We start from the raw sequence: 17863 nt of genomic DNA, 5'->3' as shown, positions 1-17863 counted from the left end.
CGATTCTTCAAATTTGATCCAAGCCTACTGAATCAGGGGATGACTTTCAGTTGTCTTTGGATGACACTCTTTGAATGCCTCATGATACGAATGGTTAAAGTTGTTTGAGTGAATATTCTATTTTCCCAGGTTTCTGGATGATTGTCATACTATCTTTCTGGATTATGTCAGCATGTGGCAAAATCTTCTCTCCTTGGATTTTACTTGGAGAGCTTTGTTCAGCAAATCTAATATGGTGTTTAAAAATCCAACTGACATATGAAGGCATTAACGAGCTGAGGAATATCAGATTGCTTGGTAATTGGAGACTAGAAACCAAAGAGGACAATGACTTGTAAAGAGATGAGCACAGAGGAAAGTATATAATTCACAAAGCACAGCATCAAATGACTCTACCACATGTGCACATGTACACACTCCACCCCTATAAAATGCTAAGGCTATTCTCTTCAGTTCTGCTAAAACCACACAGCTCTTTCTATAGATGAATGTACAGAATTAGAGAGTTTAAAACAATCACCTGACCCCTGAACACAGATATCTCATGCAGTGTCTGATTCATTGACAAGTCTTCCAGTTTGGGAATGCTTTTGCTTATATAGGATATTTTCTGTGATCCTCTTCCCTCATTCTTTAAAAAGCAAATACCGGGACAGTGTAACAGGTTCTGTGCATCCTGAATTCATCTGTTCTTTGTTCTTGCTGTGACAAGATTCAAAACAGATAACCCTTGATATCCATATAACTATGCTATCATTATTGACAACAATTTTAGAAGGGATATAAAACCTTGTGCTTCAGGGAATAAGCCAATCTCAATTTTTAGAGATTAGGATGAAACCGATATGGGGGGGCAGACCATTAACATCTGCCAACTCGGGCTTCTCATGCCATCCCCTTAAGCATCTAGTCCAGTATTCTATCTCAGATAGTGGTCTGGTATGGCAATTCCTATGTTCTTAACAGTTCTTTAAATATCATAATGGAGTTCCACCTTTTTAATCACTACAGATTTTTAGATAATTATTTATATACTTGAATTTTCTAGGTTGAAATATTATGAAACTATTTGTTAATTATATATTTTCTACAGTAAACAGTGTGTAATTTAATTAATTAGTATTGTATTATGTGCCAAATCTTTCTCTTCTTATTCACTTGAATTCAATGGCTTTGACATGCACCAATAGGATGAACAGGACTTGTCCCTATAACTCCTTAACAGCTCGGTCAAAGTCCATACTATAATGAAAAGTAAATGGATGCATTTTAATTACATTAATTATAAAGCTGCTCTTTTTGATCTCTAAGTAGTCAAGACAAAAATAGGTAGGATTTTTCAAGAAAATATGGCAATTATACTGGAAAATGTTATAAACAGGGTGCACTGGGCCTTGGCTAGGATACCTCATACATGTTTGATTGTGGCCTAACTAGTTTATGCCCTTGAATTGCTTGGAATTTAGAGCTGGATTGGACCTTTACAACTATAAATAGCCAGAGAGACCAACCCATCACCCACGGTTTTGGCCAGGGACACCTAGGGTACAAGGAGACCTGTTTTTTGACCAAAGGAGATGTATTTAAGGCCTTCAGAACACGGACTTTAAGTGAAGTCACTGAGTTGTATTAACATAGCTCTAAAGAAACAAACAGATACAGCCAGTTTCTGCCTTGTTCAGTTTTTATATGATAAACTACCAATATTCATTTTGTAAATATTTGTGCATATGCCTGAAATGCCATCAGATTTGTGAATTTGACTCAAAGAGAAATTTTAATCAATGAACACAGATTTTACTGTGAATGTAGCAAAAATGCACAGCATCATGAATTTTCTCCCTGTTTTCATATCTACTTCCCTGATTTTCCTTTTCTAACTTCCCTGCCATGTGTAAGATAAGCACCTGCCATGTTCTGCAGCTTGCATGGATGGCAACTCTCACAATTTTATCACAAGCCCTTTGATACTTGATGTTTTTCTGTACTCACGTAAATACACCAGATTCTGAGCTTTCATTAAAACAGACATAAGTTTCTAGACCTGATGGTTGTGTAGATAAACTTAAAAACATGAACCTTAAAGGTTCCAAAACCAGAAAGCAAATAAAAAGAACCCAAATGTATTATTAAAATCTCATGATTTTTAAGTCAGTCTCTTGATTTTGGGGGTCCTGATGCTTGAATGCTTGGAGTGACAATACTAAAATTGGCAAGCTGTTGTATCAGCTTATGTTTGACTGTTAGCCACAAATCCAATTTACTGAGTCATTCCTAGCAGATGTTTGAGAGAGAAAGGAAAAAGACTTGATATTCTCTGACATTATTCTGTATTATAATATGCTATTTGTGTGTGTCCTTATATAATCCCTCAGAATGTTATTATTCCACTACCATCTGCTGAGTGGAATATTATCACTTGATATGAGAGTAGTGTTATGTCGCCCTCTAATGGATGCCACCAACAGAACCTTTACTGTACTATTATACAAACATGAACCTGGGGCAAATATTCAGAATCAGTCAAGACTTTTGTTAAGGGGCTGGTGCTGTGCATATACTAAAATATTCACTCTGCTCATGGTATCTGTTCACCCTTAAGCTCAGCTATATATAAAATGTCATATAGTGGGCATATTTGGTAAAAAAAATATATTTTTCATTCATGTTTGACAAATAGACTATCATTACAGCCTAATTTTTTATTATTGCCAAATATACTTCAGAAAAATGATGCATTTGATTATTTTCCCAAACTGAAAAAGCTCTGTAGTTAAATGCCTTCTAAAAAACAAATGATTCAAGTCTGAAGACCATATCAGTGCAAAGTCTGTGACTTTTCTTCACAGCATCAAGCTGCATCTGAAACTATGTAGACTTCTTAAAAGTAATTGGCTTGAGATTTCTGTACATTGACTGTCACTTACTTACATATTTTCCTTTTGGGGTTTTACTGTCATATGGAATTTTCTTTTATTTTCTAAAAAACCAATCAGTACATTGAGTACTGACAATACATACGAAAAAAAATAGGCTTAAAGGAAATTAATAATTTGCACTGATAAGGTGCTATTTACATGAGGATGCCAAGAAGTGTTTTTTTTAAGTTTCATGATACCCCCTCTCAGTCATTGTAGGAAAATTTTATTATCCTGATAGGTAAACTGAGACACAGAGAGATAAAGTGATTTACTCAGCAAGACAGTGGCAGAGTCAGGTCTAGAACCACTGCTTGAGTCCTGCCAGAATGATCCAAGACACAATTCTTGCCCTTTTTTGGGAGCCAGAACATCTTACAGCACTCATGGTGTTTGTGTCCCAGAACTTCTCAAGCGCAGCTCATTAGAACACATTCCATCACATGCTCTGCCTACAAGACATTCCTCACTCAGAGTCAGACTCTTTCCACCTAGGATCCCACGTGTTTATCCCATCCTCTCCTGCTTTCCATAGTGAAACAGAGGGTACAGCCTCTCACCACATACTTGTGTTAGGATCTCTAATGGTAACAAAATGAGAGATGCCTTTGGGGGTAAAACAAACCAAATGAGATCAGTGATGAGAGTGGGGCAAGTATTCTGTGAGTATTCACTGACATTTTGAAATTCATATATCATCTGTATTCAAATTCCTTTTTGTGTTCACTTTCAACAAACAGTTGAATGGTCAAGTTTGATTTGCATGAATGCCTATGAAAAACGAATTTTAAGTCTCCACATCCAAGTATGCACACTGGAAGTGGTATAGTTTCAGATGGGCTGGGGCACTTGAACACAAAATCCCTCACCAGAACTCTAGCACAAAGTCAAATTGGATAAGAATCTGTTCACCCGCTCTGCAGCTAGCACTACTTGACTTACAGATCAGTAAGGACGGTGCACTTGGTATGTTTTATATATGTGACACTACTTAGCACAGCAGTCAAAGAATTCCCCAAGCCCCTCTCCAGAATCTGACACAAAGGATATTAAATTAGGCACTTTTCACAATGAGGGCTGTGCATACCCATGCAGTTACTTTGCATATAATTTTCTCTTGTTAGATAAATGCTGTAGTCAGTCAATAAATCTCAGGGTGGCCTAAGTTTCCTAGCAAGGATGTCTATGTCATCCAATTAACGCCTACATCATAAAAAAGAGAAGCTTCACATTTTCTAAAATCCCCCCAATCCTTTTTGCTACTTCTCCCTAATAAATTCTAAACCCTAAACTCCAGTGATTACCAACATTCATTGAGCTATATTCACCACTAGGCTCTGGCTGCACTGCAGCACTCTATCAGCAGAAAGTGGCAGAAAACGATGGGTTCATGGCTGCTTTGCAAGGCAGGCAGAGCATACCAGTAAATATGAACCCTTTACTGTAGACTTAGATGTTTCTACTTTTTGTTTGTATTTTTTCTACACAGAATTCTTATCCACCTGTTTGTTATTTAAACTGCAGGTAGGTAATAATGATCTCTTTTCAAAGTGGAAGCAGTATAATAAATTGTCATTTTGCATCACAATAAATTAAATGGGCTAGATCTTCAGTGTAAGCCAGTGTAACTTCACTGAAGTCAATAGAGCTAGCAGTGAAGATCCCTTGCAGTGAATCAAACTACAGCAGTTTATGCCAACTGAGGATCTGGTCCATCTATGGAAAGACTTCTACTTCATTTAGTGCTTTCACATGAGTATCTGACTAAGTTAGGATTATCACCAGCAGAAGTACATTACATAAAAATTATAGCAGCACCTCACAGAATGTACATCACTCAAGCGTGTGGTTTTGGTTTGGTTTGGTTTTCTTTTTTGTGTGTTTGGAAAGAGGGATGTGGACTTTTTGTCCTTGCATTCATTTTTCCATATTTTTAGACTCAGTGGTTTATGACTGAAAACATGTTCAGAAACTCCCCCCAGAAGAAAAAGAGCTAAGTGGATTCAATATAAAAATAGTTTTTGAACAACAAATCATATTTACTACATGCTGATGACTTGTTACATTTTTATATGCATATGTTTTTGTCATGACAAGACCATGCTTTGTAATTAATTTGCCAATGTAATTCAATGTAACCTAATCCAGGTATATAAAAAAAGTACCATACATAATGCAGAAAAGTGCTTAAACAGAACTCTTCTGTAAAATCATTTGGTGTGATGGTGAAACATCAGGAAACTGAAACAGAAATCTAAAGCAGGAAACAGAAATCTAAAACAGTGCTACAAATCCCTGAGGGACAACCGTTTTTAGATGTGAAGTATTCCCACCACAAATCTTGGTATTCATGCATTACATAAAACTAAGTGTTCTTCTGGGAACAAATAAAGGAGAAAGAAAAGAATCCCAGATTGTCCTGAAATATTATAGCATTGCTGTTCGCTCCCCTGTAGTTAAGGTTCTGTGAACATTCAGGTTTAATGCTGATGCTAAATATTTAAATATGTATGTTTAGCTGCAATTTGGCATGCAAGGTGTTAGCTCAGAAGTGAAATTATTTTAGTTAATTTGAAGGGAGAGTATATATAATCAGCTGATTCTTTTTTTAAATTAAAAACTGAAAAAAAATCCTAGTGATTTCTTGAATAAAATAGTCTCAAATCATATAGGGATACAGGGTGCATAATTCAGATCTGCAAACAGGTTACGAATCCCCCCCATGGTTTTGGTGTATTTGGATTTGGGTTTTCAGCTGTGGACAGTTTCTGCTTAAACCAGTTTAAACAAACAATGTGCACACACTTATTGTCTGGCCTGGTGCATTTATGAAATTTAAAATAGATATTTTGCTAAGATGACTTACTATTATCTTTGTGGCTCTTTCATTAAAAAAATGTGACCATGCCAACGTGTAACTACCTTGTTGATAATAGAAATGTTCCATTATTATTATTGGGCTATATTGTACGCTGGATCTGCACACAGAGAAGAGAACTGTGGTTTTAGTACCTTTTCTGCCAATCTCTTTATTCAGAGTACTGTGAGCAACCACAGTCAGGAAAGGCACTCCTGCCAGTGCAGAGTCATGGGATGTCAGTGACTACAGAAAGAATACAGGTCCTCTTCCACATCACAGGGGTTCGGCCAACGTTGAGTGAGAGTCCTGTGGTCTTTATTATGGGGAGACAACCACACTTCTACCTAAATGGTGTGAGGAATCCCCGTGACAGGATCCTTTCAGAGATTTCCTCATAGGAAGTCTCTAGGCAGAAGGGATGATTTGTCCCATCATTATTTGCATGACAGTATATCCTAAAGGCTCCATCGGGCCAGAACACCATGGTGCTAGGTACTGTACAAAGTACAGTCTTCGTTGAAGACAACATATAGCAGGTGGGCTTTATGAAAAGGAAGAGGAGGGGGCAGAAGAGGGTAACAATAATAGAAGTCTTTGGTTTTTTCCCCATAGACTAATTGTGTGCACAGTTTGTAGGTAAAAAAAAAAAAAAAAGGCTGGTTAGGAAGTTATTATTAGTTGTATAAGCAATCCATGAATTACAATGGATTTACATGATTTTCTGAATGTACTAACATAAAATACAGAAGCAGCCCATATTTAGATGTTAGTAGCAGCAGCAGCAGAAAGAACAGAATAGAAATTAACACACCAAAGGTCTCCCTTTATGGAGGTAAGAGAAACTCAGCAAACTAAGGAGATGGAAGGCAGGCTGCTCAGCACTAGAACTGGGCAGGATACAATATTTTCCATCCTGCAAATATTTTCAGGAGTTTGAAAATGTTTCCTGTCTCAAATTGGCACAAAGAGTCAAACTGCTTAAAATATTTGCAAACTGAAAAACCACAAAGTTGTTGGTTGTTGGGTTTTTGTTTGACTGATTTTTGATCGTCTCAATTGAAAGGTTTTGTTTCAATCATTTCAAAATATTTCTTTTCAAGTTTCAGATTTTTTTCCTTTGACCATTTTAGTCTAAGGAGTTTAAATTTTAAAATCAAAAGTTATGTCAAACTGGAAAAAAACTAGAAATTTTCATTTCAGAAGCATTGAAATGAAACATTTTGACAATTTTGAAACTTTTTCTCAAACATTTTTTAGTTAGGAAATTTGTCAAAAAATAACCGTTTTGCAAATACAACAAATCAGCATTTTTTCATTGAAAAACAATACATTGAAAAATTCCCAATAAGCTTTACTCAATACTTCACAGGACTGAGCCCATTACTGATGAACTTCTATTCTACCTGCCAAGGGGAAGGGGAGACCTGTGGCATAGCCCACATTACACCTTTGTTCCGAGACTTATGCAGGATTTTGGGTTGAGAGCCTGGGGTATAGTAAAAATCTACAGCACTTCTTGTAAACCTCCTCTTCTACATGTCCTGTCTCCAGAAAAAAAGGTTTTTTGGTGCACCAGACTACAGACTACTGTCACTATTCAATGGACTTTCACCTTCCATCTCTTCCTCCTCAATCCTAACTTTTTTTTATTTTCAAGTTCGCAAGGTTTGGAGGTTTTCTCACAAATCTGCTCCATTGACATCAATGGGAATTAAAGGCACTGAGCACTTTTCTGCAATTGCTCAGCACTTTCAGGATTAAACCCTTGAAGTCTAGAATTTTTCTTATTAGAAAGTAATTTGTACTCCACCAAGAGGCAATTCTTGTTGTACTACAGTCACTGAACAACACTTTAGTGTGTATGCAGCCCACTGACTTTTATTTATTATTTGGCTTATGATGGTGCTCAGAGGTGTTAGTTGGGGATCAGGGCCCTACTGTACAGAGTATGTAATAGATATAATCATCACAACCTCAAGTGTCATGGAACAAATTTAGACACTAATCTGCAAAATACGATTCTGGCTCAAAATGAAATTCTCTGGAAAGTTTCCTACTCATCCCTTTATAAAATGATTTACTAGCAATTAAATAATAGCAGCCACAGAATGACACTAGAGAGGGCTACTTAATTATATTTGGTGTGTTTATAGATTCTGTATGCTTTGAAAGCTAGAATTTTGGAAAGTTTCTTCTGAAACTTAGCCACTAAACCTTCATTTGAGTCTAAAATCTAAATCTGGTATTGACCAATGGAAGCATAACCTGATAGAATCATTTGTTAAAAATAAAATAAAAAAATAAAACCTAGAGTTAGCACAGATTGGGAAATTTGATCAGTTATGTCTCATCCAAAATCAGAGCTGAGAGGGAATGCTCTAAAGCTGGCTTTGAAATAAGTTACATGTTGATATGTTTAGGTAATTTTACTAATTTGTTAACTTAAAATACCTCATGGAATTTTTCAAAGCTCTGATTTATATCTAACTGAGGCAGGGGACTTTTCTCTTTACCTCTAAATCCAAAAAATATTTGCAGGCCCATCTCTAATTTGCCCAAGATTTTACAGACAAATTATTTAAAAGCCCTGGGAGATTATCACTAATGGTTGTCAGAGGTGCATACACTAGAATGTGGTATAACAAATGATAAGGTGATGAAATTATATAGTGTCTGAAGTGCAAAGCAGAGTATTTTTTTTAAACAATGCCTGAATGAATATCACTATAGAATATTCTGTCCAGGACACAGGATAAGTCTCAAGGGTTTAGAATCAGAGTTTTCCTGATAATATAAACTTTACAGTCTGTGCTCCTTAACCCTTTGCACTGTCTCTGAAGGGCCCTTATGTACTTTCATCTTGAATCCATATAGCCTTTGAAGAAAAAAGATTAAAATAATTATTTCTGCATCTAGCATTGGAAGCATTTTCTTTTTTCTCAAATAAAAAATGGTCAAGTTGATAATTCAAGAATTAATATAAAGTACTGTTGAGGACTTCACATGTGAATTTCCATCTGTAGAGATTATAGAGACATGTGATCAGAGTGGATCAGATGATACATCCCTATAGTCCAGTATCTTGTCTCTAACAGTGGCCAGATGCTTCAGAGGATAGCATAAGAGTAGGCCGATATGGAAAAGATTCCCCTCACATAGAGATTAGTTTAAACCCTGAAGCATAATGTTTAATATCTTAAAATTTTATTGTAGCTAATTATAACTGGATATTCATCATATTGATATAAATAAGATTGAAAAAAGTGATTGGTAAATTCTTGGTCTCAACGACTTCCCATGGCAATGAGTTCCACAGATTAATTACACAAAGTATGAAAATGCATTTCCTTTCACTTGTTTTGGATTTCCCCCCTTTTTAATTTCATTGACTGTCCCCATTACATGCTGCCCAAGCTCACCCTTTAAAAGTCAGCAGTTTCAGTGCATTGGGCCAGTAGAGTTTGTAGGGTGGCATTTGAAAACTAGAAGGCCAAATCCTGTTTGGCTTACTCATGTAAGTACTCCAGTTGATCTCAACAGATAATATGGTTCTCACTTTACCATGGGGGTGGGGAGGGATAGCTCAGTGGTTTGCGCATTGGCCTGTTAAACCCAGGGTTGTGAATTCAATCCTTGAGGGGGGCCATTATAGGGATCTGGGGCAAAAATCTGTCAGGGGGTTAGACTAGATGACCTCCTGGGGTCCTTTCAAACCCTGATATTCTATGCAGAGAAGGTCCACAGAGAAAGCTGGCCCAGGAGCAATATAGAAGAAGCAAGCCAGGCAAAGGAAACAGCATTAATATTATCGCCTTCAGAATGACATGTGGAACTCATTCTTCTGGGAGAGATACCTCCACCCCTACAAAAAGGGGGAAGGAGAGGGAACCAGAAACTGGTGATTTAGAACCTTTAGGATTTGTAAGGCACTTAGGACTGACTTGAAGTCAGTGGGCATCTTTTCACTGACTTCAATTGTCTTTTGGTCAGACTTTCAGATATGACAGGGGCACATGACACATAGATCAGTTTGAATAGACCCAACTGTGGAGGTGGGGCTCTAATCAGAATGTTGCTTCCACAAGATTCAGGCTAGCTCCATGAAACATTGCAGAGAGCTACCTGAGGCATGGTTAGGTCCTACTGCACACCATGACTCCCCTCTAAAGAGCACAGGACTTGCAACAAACGGCAGCACAGCTACAAGACCCACTGTGCTGCTAGTGGCTACTGAAACACGCTGACAACTCATGTGACTAAGACAAGCAGGCTAGTGGCCCTCAGTACAATGAGTCTTGTTTAATTATATTTTGTAAAAACAAACAAAAACAAAAAAAACCACTTTGCTTTTAAAGTAATAGAATATTAGAAATAGAAGACCCACTTAATGCATGAGATAACAGTTTTTTTAGTTTCTTTGTTTTTAGAAAGGAAGGCACTATTTAGCCTTGGAACAAGAAAAAAACAAACACACACCAATCATTTTGATAATAAGCATATTGAATATCTTGCCTATTTATATCGTAATTGTTTTATGGAGAATTTAATTCTTTTGTTCAGTCTTATCTTTTTTCCACTCTCTTGTCCATGCAGTGTATTTATGAATTATGCATAGAAACATAATTAAAAGTAACAATTGGCAATTGTACTCTAGTGACATTGTTCTATTTTTCAGGTCTGTTTCAACTATAACAGTATTGAATTGATGCAAGCAGAAAAGGTTCTCATTTTATAATCGGAACTATCTTCTCTGAGAAGGATTCCTGCACTGCGTACGGGAGGCTGGTTTTGCAATTGCCACATTAATAAGCTGTGGATCAACAAAATTCTTAATTTTAGACATTTTGACCAGCTCTAGTACCTGGTCAAAATCAAGCAGGTTTCTTTTTTTTTTTTCAGGAAAATTTTGTTGAAATTAAAAAAAATTGCTCAATAAACAATTAGATTTCAAGACCTGGTGGTCTACACTGTGTACTTTAAATAAACAAATAAAAATGTATATTAAGGTTGATACTGATAACAAAAATGCATTCAAATAATAAGACATATAGACCAAAACATAAAATATGGATTTTAACCTAACACCAAAAGAAGTGTAATACAGTTGGTCAGAACTATATACCACTGAAGGTGTTAAATCTACAAAGGGATCTGAATGTGTAGACTCTTATGTGTGTGTGGAGTAAACTATGGCAAGATTGGGACCTTATACATATCAATAATAAAAGCAAACACCAACAAAACAAAAGTAATTGAGAATCTCAGTCTGAAGCATCTTTTTCACAGAATAGTGTCAGAGGTTAAGATACACTGTCCTCCGCACTTTGATACAAGTTTCATGTGTTGGCAAGATCAATGTAAACCATAAATTGTTTTTAAACCATCCAGAGACTGCAAATGGTGTAACATTCAGCAGCTTGCTTGTTAAGCAAAGTTTCCTTTCATGAGGAAATTAAACCTGTGCTCTGCCATCTGTACTGACTGCCTATTAATTTCTGGCTTGGTTTTAAGGTATTTTTGGCCTGTAAGCCCTAAATAACCTCAAACAACCTCCTACTCGTCTCTCTACCCCCACCCCATGACATACTGCCACAGTTGTAGTCAGCAGTGACTTCTGAGCCAGATAAGGGACTTTTGGTAGGGATTTATCCATTAGGGCTCTGGACCTTTGCATTTCACTTCCTCATCTTGGTTCATAACAGCCTGAGATCAACAAACTTCAGGACATGATTTGTTCTCTCTGCGTATGGAATGTTCTGTTATTAATCCAATAAACCCGTTATAAGATATTATAAGCACTTCGGTCCCTCCTTTTCTCTGCTTGTGACACACAAGAGTATTGTCTCCTGTGGTCTGTAATACTTTGGTTGAATTTTGATTATTGGTTTAATGGGAGCATGCTGGGTTATAAGCAACCTATTGGATTGCTGGACTATAACAATCTATAAAAATGTATTAGCTACTTATGAAAACATCTAATTACTTATTAACTCTTTACAACTTTTTTTTTTTAAGAACCTTAATATAAGTGCAACGCTATGGCTCATAGGTGTCTGGGAGATGGGTGAGGCTGAAAAGTGGTCCAACAGGGAATCCAATTGTGATTGTGTTGGTGTGGTTTATTACATTTCTAATATTTATGTAACTGCCAGGGTAATATATTTTGTGGGCAATTGCTGGAGTCTATTTTATTAGATGTATTTCTTCCAAGGTTGTCAAGGACTCCTAAAGCTTAGGAGAGGGGCTCTTATTTGCTGTAGTATACATTTGATTAAATAAATTTTCCAATGCCTTTTCCTTTGTGAATTTCTCCCAGGATGCGCTATACTCTGGTGGTTAATTTTGTGTTTACTGAATGCATGTTCAGCTAAATCAATGCACTAATCCTGAACTGCTGGAATACAATTAAAGTTTGATTTGGCCAACAATAACCTATTTTCAGAAGACAGTCCTGTGGCTACTTTTAAAATCTCCATATAGTGGAAGATATCAAAAAATAGTCATGCAAAAAATTAATTGTGCTTTAGGGAATAATTTAGAACTCCAGATTAAATAACCAGGGTGCTTTATGTTGGTCTAGTGAACACAAATTCTGTATTCTAATAATATCAAAGCCTGTTGTGTAGAATCTAAGACATGAGAGATGGAAGAGACCTACCAGGTTGCCTTTACCGGCTCACACATAGAAAGAAGCTTCTGAAACTCCCCGTGGTCTTACTCCAATTTCCACACAGACCTCCTTGGACACTCAAGAAGTGACACTGAAACCAAATGGCACTACTTAATAGCCATAATAAGCTAAGCAGATTTTGGCCCTAGTCTATAACTTTCTTCCTTCACCCTTCACTTATCTAGTACCAGTCAATTCACTGTTTCTCCCTATAATCCTGCCATTGTTCTTCCTCTTCAGGCCTTGCTATCTGCCACACCATTCCTGTGTCTCTCTGCTTCACACACTCAATATCTTTTCAAAGCTAACCTGAAAACTTATAAGCAAAGAAGAAAGTTTGTCTCTCTAGCTCTCTCTGCGATTACAGGATGGAGCTGTTTTATTTAGCTCAGAGTACAGAGCATTATGGGATGTGGTTTTATAGGAAATGCACTGTGCTAAAAATGAAACCTACATTATTGTATTGTACAGTCACTTATTATGCCGCTGCCAATACAACATTGTTCTTTATAGGGGGATATCATTTATTTATGTGTCACACCTACTGCACTGTCTTCCCTGTTGATGGAAAACAAGATATTAAATGAATTCAGAATTGCTTGAACATGGCTTGAATATGGATATAGATATGTAGATCAAGACTATCCAGTTATACTTAATGACAATAAAATATTTGGAGGGGATATTAAACATTAGACTTTAGGGTTTAAGATAATCTTGGACTATTAGACCAGAATAACACCTTTGTGGGGGGCAGATTAAACCCACATCTTCCTATGAAAAGGAAGAGATTTTTATACCTCGCTGCAACAACTGGTGATGGCCACTCTCAAAAGAGAGCATACTGGACTATGTGGATGGTCTGAGCCAGTGTGACAATTCCTATCCTAATTTCTGATCTGGATATTCTGTTCTGGATAATAAAATGTGGTTTGTGATCTTCATGTTTAAAAAAAGAATCTGATTTTTAAGAGACTTTGGCAGGGTGTCTATGTGTCATCCCTCTGCTCAGCCTTACTTCTTTTTCTTTATTAAAAATAGGATATTTATATTTTTAAATGAAATGTGGAGAACCTTGTTCTGATTGATGGCTTCCTGTTGTCACTACTGAGTGGTACTATATTATCAGAGAGAGTTTTTTGAGCAAGTAAATGCTACTCAGTTATAAAATACTGTCAGGAAGCTATCACTCATGGACATGCACTTTGGGGTTTATTTAAAAAATAAAAACTGTTAATTAAAGAGAGAAGTAATTAATATAGGAAGTGGGAAGGAAGGATGATGACAGATGCTGTTCGTCAAGACTTGTAAAGGCTTTAGGCGAAATAAGAAGCCTCCTAAGTTATCTCATACCTTTGCATGGGTAAGTAAAGTCACTCATCATGAAAGCCCTGGGGAAAATAATGTGAAATGGCCTTTCATCCTCAAAATCATGTAAGTTTCCTGAATTCTAACTTTATTATGAAATTAGCTTTATAGGTAAAAATTGTGAAGGTCTTATCTACGCACAAAAGTTATACCACTTTAACTATACCAGTATAGTTAAATACTATTCCAGTAAAGTTAAAGAAGTACAATCCCCCTAGAGTGGATGCAATTACAAAGGTGTTTTATACTAATATAACTATGCCCATACTAGAGGTTGTACCAGTAAAACTATACCCCTAACCAAATTATTCAGGGTTAACCCATTGTTGCTCAAAAACAGAAGATGGGAGAGATGAGAACTGGAGCTGTATGAACTCTGCAAAGTTTGTTTTGTGAATGCATTTATGTATTGAGCCCTGCAAGGTGGCACATGAGGACAGCTATAACAACAATCACAATCTAACATCACCAAATACAAAAAGGGAGGTGTCTGGGATACTACTCAGGGCAGATAACTTGACCTTTCAAACAGATGAAAGGATTATTCTACTTCTTACTGGGCATATGTCAACAGCTAGTCTCACAGAGCCTCAGTGGCATTCTGATCACACAATCACTTCTTATACTCCAAACAATTTCTACTCTGATGGCCTGTTCAGCTCTGAGGTGAATTTGCCACGAGAAGTCAACCTTAGATGCTCTTGAAACTCCCCGCCATGATGTTACCATGTCTCATGATTATATTGCCGTAAAAAGAAGACAAACAAACAAGAACACTTTCCCATGCTCTCGGTACTCTTGCCTTCCATCTTGCAATTTTATACTTATTCAAAATGGCCCATTACTGTCAATGAGACTGAAGCCAGGCTCCCATAGGAAAAAATGCCTGCCACTCTATGGCTTAAGGGCTAGCTGAGACACCATTGGAAGATAAGGGAATGCAACAACAGAAGAAATGAAAAGAGGCTGAGATTTCAAGAAAATATATGGGATAGAGAGAGTAAGGGCTCATCTAAAGTGCTGCTGGGTGAATGCTTCCTGTCTCAGCTGTGTAGCTGGGGGTAGTACAGACACCAGCTCAAGCTAGAAGCCTGAGTACAAACCCACCTAGGCTCTCTGGGAACATACTCAGGTGGCTAGCCCAAGCCGATGCCTATGCTGCCTTGGCTACACGGCTATTTTTAGCACACTAGCCTGAGCACAGCTAGTGTGTCTCTCTGTCTGTCTACTCATGCTGGGAAGTATGCCTCCTGCTGCACTACAGAGGTACAGTAACTCCTCACTTAAAGTCGTCCCGGTTAACGTTGTTTCGTTGTTACGTTGCTAATTAATTAGGGAACATGCTCATTTAAAGTTGTGCAAGGCTCCCTTCTAACATCGTTTGGCAGCCACCTGCTTTGTCCACTGCTTGCAGGAAGAGCAGCCCATTGCAGCTAGCTGGTGGGGGCTTGGAACCAGGGTAGACCGGCAGCTCCCCTATCAGCTCCCCGTTCCCCTAAGTTCCCTGTGCGGCAGCTGCCCAGCAGGCTAGCAATTGCAGCTGTCCCTCCCCCCACTGCCATGTGCTGCTCCTGCCCTCTGCCTTGGAGCTGCTCCCCGAGACTCCTGCTTGCTGTGCAGGGGGGAGTAGAGAAAGAGGGGGGCTAATGTCAGGGTGTCCCCCTCCCCCCTGCTCCTGCACCCTGCTTACCCCATCTTTCATAGAGCGGGGGGGGGGCACACGACAGGGCTTAGGAGGGAGGGAGCTTGCTAGAAGCAGCTGCGGTCTCAGCAGGCTGATCTAATTAACAAGGGAGTGTACTTAAAGGGGAAATGTGCATCTCTCTCTCTCTGTCTGCGATGCTGTCTCCCCTCCCTCCATTCCTGCTGCCTTGTAGAGTGAGAGTTAACCCTTGAGGGCTCAGGCAATTGCTAGTTCATCATTTAGCAGTAAGGCGTTCCCTGGGAAATAGCCCACCCTCTGACTCCACCACCTCAACCAAGCTTCACAATCATCATCGCTGTGTACCAGTATTAAATTGTTTATTTAAAACTTATACTGTATGTGTGTGTGTGTGTGTATATATAATATAGTCTTTTGTCTGATGAAAAAAATTCCCTGGAACCTAACCCCCTCATTTACATTAATTCTTATGGGGAAATTGGATTCGCTTAACATTGTTTCCCTTAAAGTGGCATTTTTCAGGAACATTACAATGTTAAGTGAGCAGTTACTGTACTGTAAAAGGAATGGGAGAGTGTGAGGAACAGGAGGGAAACTGAAGAAGTACAGGGAGATGGTGGAAAAAGGCAGAGGGTAGTGAGGATGGGGAGGGTGGAGACAGATAGAATGGCAGCTTCCTGCGCCCCAGAAGATAACTCAAGTTTTCCTCTGAGGCCCAGCAGAGATTCTTGCATTTGTGTTTAAGGCTGAATCTTGAACCCGAAATATTTTTTCCACACACACTTTGGAGGCAGATGTCCTCCCTCTTACAATCAAACTCATGATTCTGGATGATCAGACTCATGATTTTTGAATGGTTGGGATTGGCAGTACTGCACGCATGATGAATAGATGCTTCTGTGTAGAGATGATGCATATAAAGCATCTCTGTAACTGATTTTCTCTTCAAAAGCCTTTCTCCTTTCAGAACTGCAGCTGATACAAAAAAAAAAAAAAGAGCAGAAGTTTGGAAAGACTGCACTCCAAGGCTTGTGAGTGTCAAAAATTTGGGACATGGCTTGGCACCAGAGTCATATTCCTCTCTAATTATCACATCATGCTACATCTCAAGACACGTCTCCCCCTCAACTCACTTATTATAAAACAAGGTTCCACACTGATGGTGCTTTGAGAAAGATTTATCCTGGCCATGCAATTCCTGGCATGTTTAGAGCTTCAAAGCTGACTCAGTAAAAGCTTCTTGAAAGCTCTCAAGAACCCCTCCTAAAAGAGAGAGAGAAGTGCCATTGGAGCCTTGAAAAGTATCCGAGTAACTGTCAGAGTCATAATATGTTTGCAGCCTATTTGCTTCTAGATTCAGTTTCTCCAATGAGACATTTATCTCAGTAGCACGGCAAAAAAAGTTTACAGTTGCAAAGTGCTCAGCACACAACTGTATTTAAGACGTCAGCTCTAACTGGAGTGTCAATAGTAATATTTAAAAATAAATTGGGTTCATTTAGCTTTATCAGATTTCTTCTTCCCTTTACCCCAGCACCTGGAGTCAGATCATAGTGCAAGCAACTGACATATTCACCCATCTAAGGCAGTACTAAAGATATTTTCTTTGATGCTATCCATCCATCTTTTCATTGGCTTTTCTTGGCATTGCATTTTCTACTAACCTGTCTTGCCACACTATCACCAGGTCCTCTTTATTCATCCTCTGTATCATCACCTTTGTCCGTCTTGTCCTCGTCCGTCCCACCACAAATGCAAATCGACGCCACACCATTCTGTTTTGTTGCGAGCATGTTCTTTCCATTTCTGGCCAAAGAGTTTTGTCATGGGATTGGCCCAGCACGTTTTCGGTCTGCCCAGTGGTCACTTGTGGTCTCTGGGGAAACAGTCACCGATGTAGGTTGTCCACCTATTGTCTTGCCTGTGGACTACATGACCAGCTCATCATCATACATCGCCTGCACTATATCGGTCACCTCTGTACGCCTTCTGATCTCCTCATTCGCTATGTGATTACAGAGCGATGCCTTACACATTCGCCTTTCCATTGCTCTGTGAGTGACAGCAAATTTTTCTTCCTCCGCTTTCGTTGTTGAACAGCTTTCCACTCCATATATCGTTGCTGGCAGAACATTGGAGTTAAACAGTTCTTTCCTTTTCTTCATGGGAAGTTCATCATCCATTAGAGATGTCTTTATTTTGTTGAGACTTGCCCACCCACCTTTCTTCTCCTACTGCATTCCCCCCTCTGTATTGTCCAAACAAACAAAGTCATACTTCCTGAGGTTTTTGAGCCATATCACAAACTGACTTCCATGCTAATGCTTTCATTTTGAAATCTCTCTCCCCCCCCCCCCCCGAAGGATCATAGGTTGGAAGGGACC

This window comes from Terrapene carolina, unplaced genomic scaffold (genome assembly GCF_002925995.2).
Source record: "Terrapene carolina triunguis isolate 2854851 unplaced genomic scaffold, T_m_triunguis-2.0 Scaffold88, whole genome shotgun sequence".
Taxonomy (NCBI): Eukaryota; Metazoa; Chordata; order Testudines; family Emydidae; genus Terrapene; species Terrapene triunguis.
The sequence above is the reverse complement of the archived record's forward strand: the minus strand, read 5'-3'. Positions refer to the sequence as shown.